This window comes from Humulus lupulus, chromosome 8 (genome assembly GCF_963169125.1).
Source record: "Humulus lupulus chromosome 8, drHumLupu1.1, whole genome shotgun sequence".
Lineage (NCBI taxonomy): Eukaryota > Viridiplantae > Streptophyta > Magnoliopsida > Rosales > Cannabaceae > Humulus > Humulus lupulus.
The window spans coordinates 59,788,267-59,796,929 of NC_084800.1; the positions used below are offsets into that span (position 1 = coordinate 59,788,267).

An 8,663-nucleotide genomic window follows, 5' to 3' on the forward strand; every position below is an offset into this window, starting at 1 on the left:
TTTAGAAAATTCTAAGGATTTCCTTTCAAAGAAACACTTATATTACTATGTTCTGTACCTTTAGAGGATTTCGAGGATGAAGTCTCTCTTTTAATTGCTGGAGACTCATGGTTCTTGGTTTTGACAATGGACAATGGATGAAGTCTCTCTTTTAATTGCTGGAGACCATGGAATGATCTTTTGTTGCTGGTTTTAATGAAGTTTGAAGTGGTTTGGTGCTATTATTAGTAATCCTTCCATAACTTTAAATTTCAGCCAAATGTACTGAACTATTGTTGTGGCTGGAAAGCATCAATTATATGTTTGTTTTGTTTTTAGACAGAGCAAAGGGAATTATTGGCTTTGATTTTCTTGTTCTTTTTTCACTTATTGTTTATGTTCTTGATTTTATAATTATTTCTCTCATTGGTTGTCCTGAGAATGAGGATAATGAAAAGTTGGGTTTCATTTCTTTATTGTTTGTATTTTTGTAAGAAATCAACATTCAGAGGCTGGGGTGATGTCTTTTATTTTATTTTTTGAGATGCAGAGGTGATGCTTTAAAAGTATTAATTATTTTCAAATGAGTTGAGGTATTTTTTGAGACAAATATTGGTTTAGTTTTGTGATTGGAGAATAATGGAGTGTATGTATGTTGATGATCATATATTGCTATATCGTATAGAGAGAAAATGAACTCTAGTCTTGGTGTCTGGAGTGTAGAGAGATTTATTCTTCTTCTTTGTTTATGATAGACATACAAAAATTCAAATAAAGAAGACTATAATAACTTAACTATCCCAAAATTGAGAATAGTTTCTGGTATCCACCAATGTTATTCTAGTACTGACTTGCAAACTTTTTTCTCTCATGGAAAGTGAAAGCAACTTTGACTATTCCAATTTGATGTAGATTCCTTAACTTTTCAATACAACTCCAATCATAATACTAAATATTTATTTTTTAAGACAAGGAGTAGTAACATGTCTTCAAAATATTACCATAAAAATCTTCATCTACAACTTACTTTTTTAAAAAAATAATAATCAAATAGTAACAAAAAAAAACCATTTTTAGCCCATTTTTTTATTCTTTGATAGTTAAATAATTGTACATGCAAATAAAAAAAGCTTAGTAACACCTCCAATCGAAATGCTTTGTTCTTGTTGTTTGACAATCTCTTTTAAAGTGAAAGTGACTGTTTCTTTGTTTTGGTGACTCTGCTGAGCAGTTTGCCCAAGTCAGCTAGCTAGCATCACTACTCTTAGACCTAAAAACTACAGAGGGAGTGAAAGAAAGCATTGGTCATTTTAGTGATAAAAAAATGTTATTAAGAGAGGGGGAGAACATAAACAACATCATAGAACTGGGACTTCATGAATGAATGGATTATATTTTTGACCGTTTTAGACCTCTCCCTGAAATCTCACTTTGTCATTCAAAATATGAATTAGGCTTCAGAGACAGTGAAAGTTGCAAAATACTGTCCTTACTCAAATAAGGTAACAAATAATAGGTTAGTATGGTATCCTCGATTTTTGATTGAAAACGGATGAGAGAAACAAAATAGCAAGGAAAGTATTATGGAAACTAGAAAGGCTTCTCAGATTAGCTGGGAGCTGATGCCATTGTCTTACATATGAATGGTCGAGAATCTGTGAAACTGAGACACTAAAGCATAGCTAACAAAGAATAGCACCACATTAACTGAACCATTTATTACTCATGTAGAATAAATCCCAATCTTGAGTTTTGAACAGTGGAGTGTATGTATGTTTATGTTTCTTTGTTTTTGTATTGGAGATATGATGTTTTAGTTTGACGCAACTATCATAGGAGTACAAAACTATTATTTTATGTTAAACTGATTTATCTTATGATTATGATTAAATAAAAAATTTCACAGCCATAAATGGCTACTATAATATTTGGCTATATTGTTTTTATTAAATGGTATCCATATAAGTTGGCTCACCATTTCGCAAGAGCCTCATGTTTCCAATCATATCGTGTTCTCAAAAGTGTTGATGTCTTTGATAGATGATTATTATGATTAACAAAGAGAAGTTTTGTTTACTAAAAAAAATGATAATGATATAGCTTTGAGGAGATAAGTTTTATGTACATAATGTGATTAGTTATTTTTGGCATCAGCTGCTATAATTTGACATGTGTATAGAAAAAAAATCAAAATCAGCTTCAGAAATTTCCCATGGGTCTTAGCAATATCATCACATTTTCTTGGGTCTTTGTAATAATATGGCTAAGACCCATATTTGGCAATTTTTAATCCATGTGAAAATTTTCTTATGGGATATTTTCTTAGGTTGAGTTTAAGTATTTATGTTGCTAGAATAATTGATTCTTGGATTAAAAATTTCATTTGTTTGATTATACTCATTGTAGGATAATGGTTCATTTAACTGTTAGTGAGAGACAAATTTTGAGAAAGAAGAAGATCATGGCTCTTTATTTGCATTGGATGAATGTGATGCCTATTTACTTGAAATAGAAAAATTAATATGAAAAACTCAATGTAAAGTTAAAAAAGAGTTAAAGTTCAACCGATCATTTTGTTTACAAGAGAGCATAAACATTTATTTTTGTAATGGGTTTTGTGGATTAAGTTGGGATCAGATTGTATACTAGTTTTTTGTAATGAATCCACTTATGCTTGTTTGTTTTTATTGAATAGCCGTTACCACTGGTTTTCTGGGGCCATAATGTTATAAATTCAAGGGTGAAAAGTGGAAGCTTTCCAATAAGATAACAATATATGTATATATTGTTAGACAATGTAATATTACATGATTAGTTTTCTGTTTCTGGTTTGTTAGTTTTGTTAGCTTCAGTTGTATTCAGTTAGACTATTACAACTTCCATCTATTTCTATGTTGTGTATTGCTACTGTTGTAAAGTTCTATATATAAATAAGATTTGCCTGAGTCTCAAAATCTTCTTTAGAGATACTTTTTCTCCATTTACATTCTTCAATTAACTGCTATCACCCTATGCTAATTTGTCTGGTTTGCTTTGCTTTTTATCTTATCCACCCATGGCCATTTTGAGTTTTTTATCCACCCTCGGCGCACAGATAATCTCCTTCTCTTGGGTGCAATCCATTATCAGGTTCTCAATGAAGCTTATTAGCATTCATGTATTTTCTCAATATATGTACGCTCTTCAGTGTTTTCTGGCTTGTAAGTGAATTTACTTGCACCTGATTCTTAAATTTTATTTTATTCTGTTTTAGCTACATGATTTTGATACGTGCATTGCAAAAAATGAAGAAGCTATTAAAATTGATCCTCGCTTTACTGAGTGTTATGGAAACATGGAAAATGCTTGGAAGGTAATCTTTAGTATCTTTTATGGTTCCACTGTCAAGTATTTAGCATGCAAGCATCTAATAGACAGTTATTATGTTTCTGCTGCAGGAGAAGGGAACATTGTCTGTGACAACAGGACTTTCTGCTCCTTTTAACAATTTAGCAATTATATATAAACAGCAGGTAATCATATATTTTTATCATGCCTGTAATGCTTGCTTATATTTGTTTTGGGAAAATACTTAATTATACAATATTTTTTTCTTTCCAAATGGAGAAAGGTTTATAGAATGGTCACCTTGATTTGTTTTGTTTCTTGCTCTGCCTTTTCCAACTAAGAGAAGATGGCATTGGTAATTTTAAGTTATATGGTTGTAGCGAACGTTTTGGTTATATGGTTGGTGTTTAGTTTGTTTTGCTTTCCGGTTTCATTTTGTATTATTCTATTCCCTTTTGTTTAAAAGAATATATTTCTTCTTCTCTTCACAATTCAGTTTTTTCTATTAACTAAAGTTTGTTTCTTATATAATAATATAAAAAAATACTACAGGGCAATTACACAGATGCTGTATCTTGTTATAATGAAGTTCTCTGAATTGATCCTTTGGCGGCTGATGCACTTGTCAATAGAGGGAACACATATAAAGAGATTGGGAGAGTTAATGAAGCCATTCAAGATTATATTCGAGCCATCAATATCTGACCTTCAATGGCAGAAGCTCATGCTAATCTAGCTTCTGCTTACAAGGACAGGTGTTTAATAATAATTATAAGGGGTTGCAAGCTTTTTATCTGATTGCATACTGTTTGTTCTTCCATGTTTTAACATAGTGTAATTCTGGATTTTGTATGTACAGTGGACATGTTGAAGCTGCTATAAAAAACTATAAGCAAGCACTTTTTCTACATCCTGATTTTCCAAAAGCAACTTGTAACCTTTTATATACATTACAGGTATTGTGAGAAGTAACTTTACTTTGCATATTAAACTATGTTTTAATTCAGTTTTATTTTTTCTCACTACTGATTGTTATATAAGTCTTTTATGTTACCTAGCATAATAAGTTATTAGTGCTCTAAAAGTCGGGAATGCAACTGAAGTTTCATTGCATCTTCTGTTTCATATAGAATATGTATATTGCACATGGGTAGGAGCCTTGTAGATTATTGTTTTTCGAGGTCTTCTAGTTTAGCCTCATATACAGTATGATCTAATCATTATGTTTTTTGCGAAATTAAAAGCCTCATGTGTGGTGAAATGGCCTTTCCTTTTTGCTGTTTGGAAAATGCATTTTTAATTCAATAGTGTACATTTTTACACATTATTGACTTAGCTTATAGTTTCTATGCTGTACTCTTATGTTGCTATGTGAAACTTTGTCTGGATTTTATAACTATTCGTCATTGGTTTATCTAATCTGATATTTGAATTTGTGCCACTCTCCAGTGTGTTTGCGACTGGGATGATCGTGAAAATAAGTTTATTGAAGTTGAAGGAATTCTGAGAAGACAGATAAAGGTAAAGTGTTGTTTAATTTGATGCTAATTACCACTTTATCAGTCAGGTTCCACTCTAAATCACTCAATCTTTGCTATTAGATGTCTGTTATTCCTAGTGTGCAACCTTTCCATGCAATAGCCTATCCAATTGATCCTATGCTTGCACTGGAGATAAGGTAAGTATTCTATTGCCTATATATTGCATTAATCTATTCTCTTTATTTACTGTCTTTATTTACTGGAGATAAGGTAAGTATTCAAGAGCAAAAATATATATTCTTTCTTTGAATTATTTTTTCCATATTATATTGATTGTTTTATTTTGCAGCTCTGGCCAAATTTTGCTGATGCATGGTCAAATTTAGCAAGTGCATATATGCATAAAGAGCAGTTTAATGAGGCAGCTCAATGTTGTCGCCAGGCTCTTGCACTGAATCCACATTTGGTAGAATTTCTTTCTAACTCTTGACACTTGGATATTCAATGATTTAACAAAATCATTCAATATAACATAACATTTCTTCTTAATGTTACAGGTTGATGCACACACTATTCTTGGAAATTTGATGAAAGCTCAATTATTAGTTCAAGAGGTGAGGAATCTATGGTCTTTTTTTTCTTTCTTGATAGGTCTGATATTAGGTGTATATGGTTACAACTACAAGATGAAAAAAATTAGCATTACAAAGTGTTCTGATGCCAATAGATATAGATGGATAACTTTATGCTTTTATGGATGAATAAAAAACTCAAACCACTGAGTTTACTTGAGACTAAAGAATGCTCCTCCTTCTTCCTAATAGATTCAAGATGGCTATGTATATTTGTTTCAATACAATGTCTTATGCGTTAGTGCAAAAAAGGTTAGTTCTTGATGAAATTGAATTTTGATGGTCATTATAGTTGCTTTATTGCAACACCCATGGGAGATAATGGTGATATATTAAGAGTTAAGTGATTTTTTATTTGAAAATAATAAATTGGAAATATTATTTTTATTATTATGATTATTATTATTATTATTATTATTATTATAAGATTATATGATTTAAAAATGACGATTGCAAACTAATATTGTTTTTGGGTTTAGATTTCTGGTTGTCTTCTTAATGTTTTAATATATTGTTTGTTAGGTTTTAAGAGATCTTTGTTTCAGGTTTATACAACCAGAATTGAAAATGAATAAGGTTATACTGATGGTTGTTGGAGTTTGTTCATCATGTGTGATTTGAGTGCAAGAACTGAAATTTTTTTAGCATGGCAACTTTTCACTATCTTGTAGTTTTATGTGCATATGAAGGAATCAGAATGTTAATATACATATACCAATTCTCATTTATAGTATAGTTGATAAAATTCTGTTCTTCTAGATTGGTGTAGAATTGAAAGGTCTTGCCTACTATATAGTGGTAATTGGTAATTTGTTATTTAAAGTTTCCCTCATAGATGATGAATATGATGATAATTGCTCTAGAAAAGTTTCCCTTTCCTGTTTTGATCTGTGAAGGTGGCATGTTGCTTTTTGGACATTCATTTTGCATTAAAAAAAGCATTACAAAAGTTTTTATGATCTGTTGTTGGCTGTGGCTGCTGTTGTGGATATACTCGGGTCTCCATTGCCCCTGTTTTTTTAGAGCATTTAGTCACTCCCATGATCACTAGAGATTCACTTGAAAGAAAAAACAAAATACCCCAACTCCATAACTAGTATTATACACACTATAGCTTAATGTATGGGATAAGTGAATAGAACATAAACCAATGCTAACAGTTTTTCTTTCATAATAACAGTTTTTCTAAATCAAGTTTCAGCTTGAAAAGCATAATATGCATATAGATAACCAAAAGATCTGTCCAATCCTAAAACTATGGTGGGGTGATGCCCACTAAGTACTAAGCAAAATAAATTGCATCCAAAGCATAAGCTTATAATTTAGTGTTTGGTTTCTTTGATGCCCACATGTGATCATATAGTCTAGTAAAGCATGCCACCCTGTATGCACCAGTTTTTTCTGGCTGCATACTTGATATTTCTTTCTGTATGTAATGAATTAGATGCTAATTTTTTTTAGCAACAATTATCTGGTGGGTTATAGTAGCAATATCAATTTTTAACTTCAGAATGTTTGATTAAAAAAGGTATTTTAAACAATCACGAGAAATTCAAGGCAGATTGGGTACTTTGTGTATTTTTTTTTTACCAAATATGTATTATATTAACTTGATGTGGACCTAGTCTTGATGTGTGTCATATACTCCCAAGGATCTCTTTGGCACTGCACTACAGATATATAATATTAGAAGAACCATATATTATTTATATTAGAGGATCTCTTTGGCACTACACTACAGGCCTACAATGACACTAATCATTTATATTATCATGGTTTTTATTCCAATCAGTATATTGTGCTCTCCATTTTGTATAATAAAAATAATTTTTATACAATTTTTATCTATAAAAGTAATGCATGATAAGAACCATGATAACTTTTAGTTAATTTAACCATGTATATTTTAAGAATCATTTCATAGTAATATCATAGAACTTAGATAATTCAGCCTTCTTTTGGACAGTTCAACCTCTAATTATCGCTTCTTGAGTAAGATTTTTTATTTTTGGTTTCTGTACAGTTTTTCAATTTGTGGATTTTGTTTTTTAGATTTTTTATTAGTCTTATGACTTCCTACACTTTGGTTTTGAGGGTACTGCAAGAGTATTGATAGAGTGGCTATTAAGCATGTGAACAATTGAATTCATAGCTTGTTGCAGTAATTAGCTAGAAAAGGAAAGCCAGACTTGTTCTGTTTTGCTTCTAGTTTTATTGATGTTGTTATGTCTATCATTTTTCTTGCTTCTGATTGTACATTTAGGTTTGCTTCTGATGTTGTACTTCCTTTGATAATTCTAGATATGCATGTGCTTTGGTTTCCTCTGTTTCTATAGCTTCTTTCACTGTTGCAATTTTCAACTTTTATGTTGGATGACTAATTATAAACAATGTTAGGAAAATATATGTTAGGAAAAGTTTGCTGCCATTGGAAGTGATCCTGTCCAAAGTCCCCAGGTAATATATGTTAGGAAAATATGTATTGCCTCAATGGAAATGGTAAGAAAATATTACAACTCTATGCAAAATATTACAATAGACAAGGATTGATTAAATAAAGTGTTACAACTTTATAACTGAAAAATACAAATAAAAGGAGAAGGAGATGTAAGATGATAGAAATAGAAAGTACAACTCTATTACTATAGATACAAGTAAACTAGAAATGTTTGAACAAAGGAAATAAAAGGATTATAACTTTTAAACGAAAGAACACGTAAATAGAATAAGAAGAAAGAGCAATAGAAGAAAATAAGAACAAGAGCCAAAACAATAAACTCTCACTCACACAACCAAAGTGAAGAGTGTTGGGGATCACCAACTTGAGCAAGGTTTGAAACCTTTGTCCAAAAGCTTATTTCCCCCATAACTCAAGCACTAAGGGATCTCTCACAGATTATAGGAAATCCTTTCTAGAATAATCAAGCCTCAAGGTGTTTCTAGCAAAGTGCTCTAGTGGATAGAAAAGTTGTGTCATACAAGTGAGCATTAGGCTCCTATTTATAGAGTTTAGAGACACCCTTTGAATTTCAAATTCCACCAACCCCCATAGCTGTTACCAATGATTAATTGGGTGTTTTATGGAATTAAAATAGAGATTTGGGAGTTACTTGGCTGTTGGAATCGTTAAAAATTGGATAAACACCGAAATTGTATGAAGCTGTCAGCCACTAGGGCCACGACGCATGTTCCAGGCGCCGCGGTCCTCAATCAAGTTCAGCAAAAAAAATTTCAGTTTTTTTCA

At 31.2% G+C, this 8,663-nt stretch overlaps 1 long non-coding RNA gene across 1 annotated transcript; it reads left to right on the top strand.

Annotated features, from left to right (window-relative positions):
* Window positions 1–3,419: 3,419 nt before the first annotated feature.
* On the top strand, window positions 3,420–4,228 carry LOC133793826 (uncharacterized). Its single transcript, XR_009874972.1, has 3 exons — window positions 3,420–3,491; window positions 3,859–4,061; window positions 4,166–4,228. It is a non-coding gene; the product is annotated as an uncharacterized LOC133793826 (long non-coding RNA).
* Window positions 4,229–8,663: the final 4,435 nt, after the last annotated feature.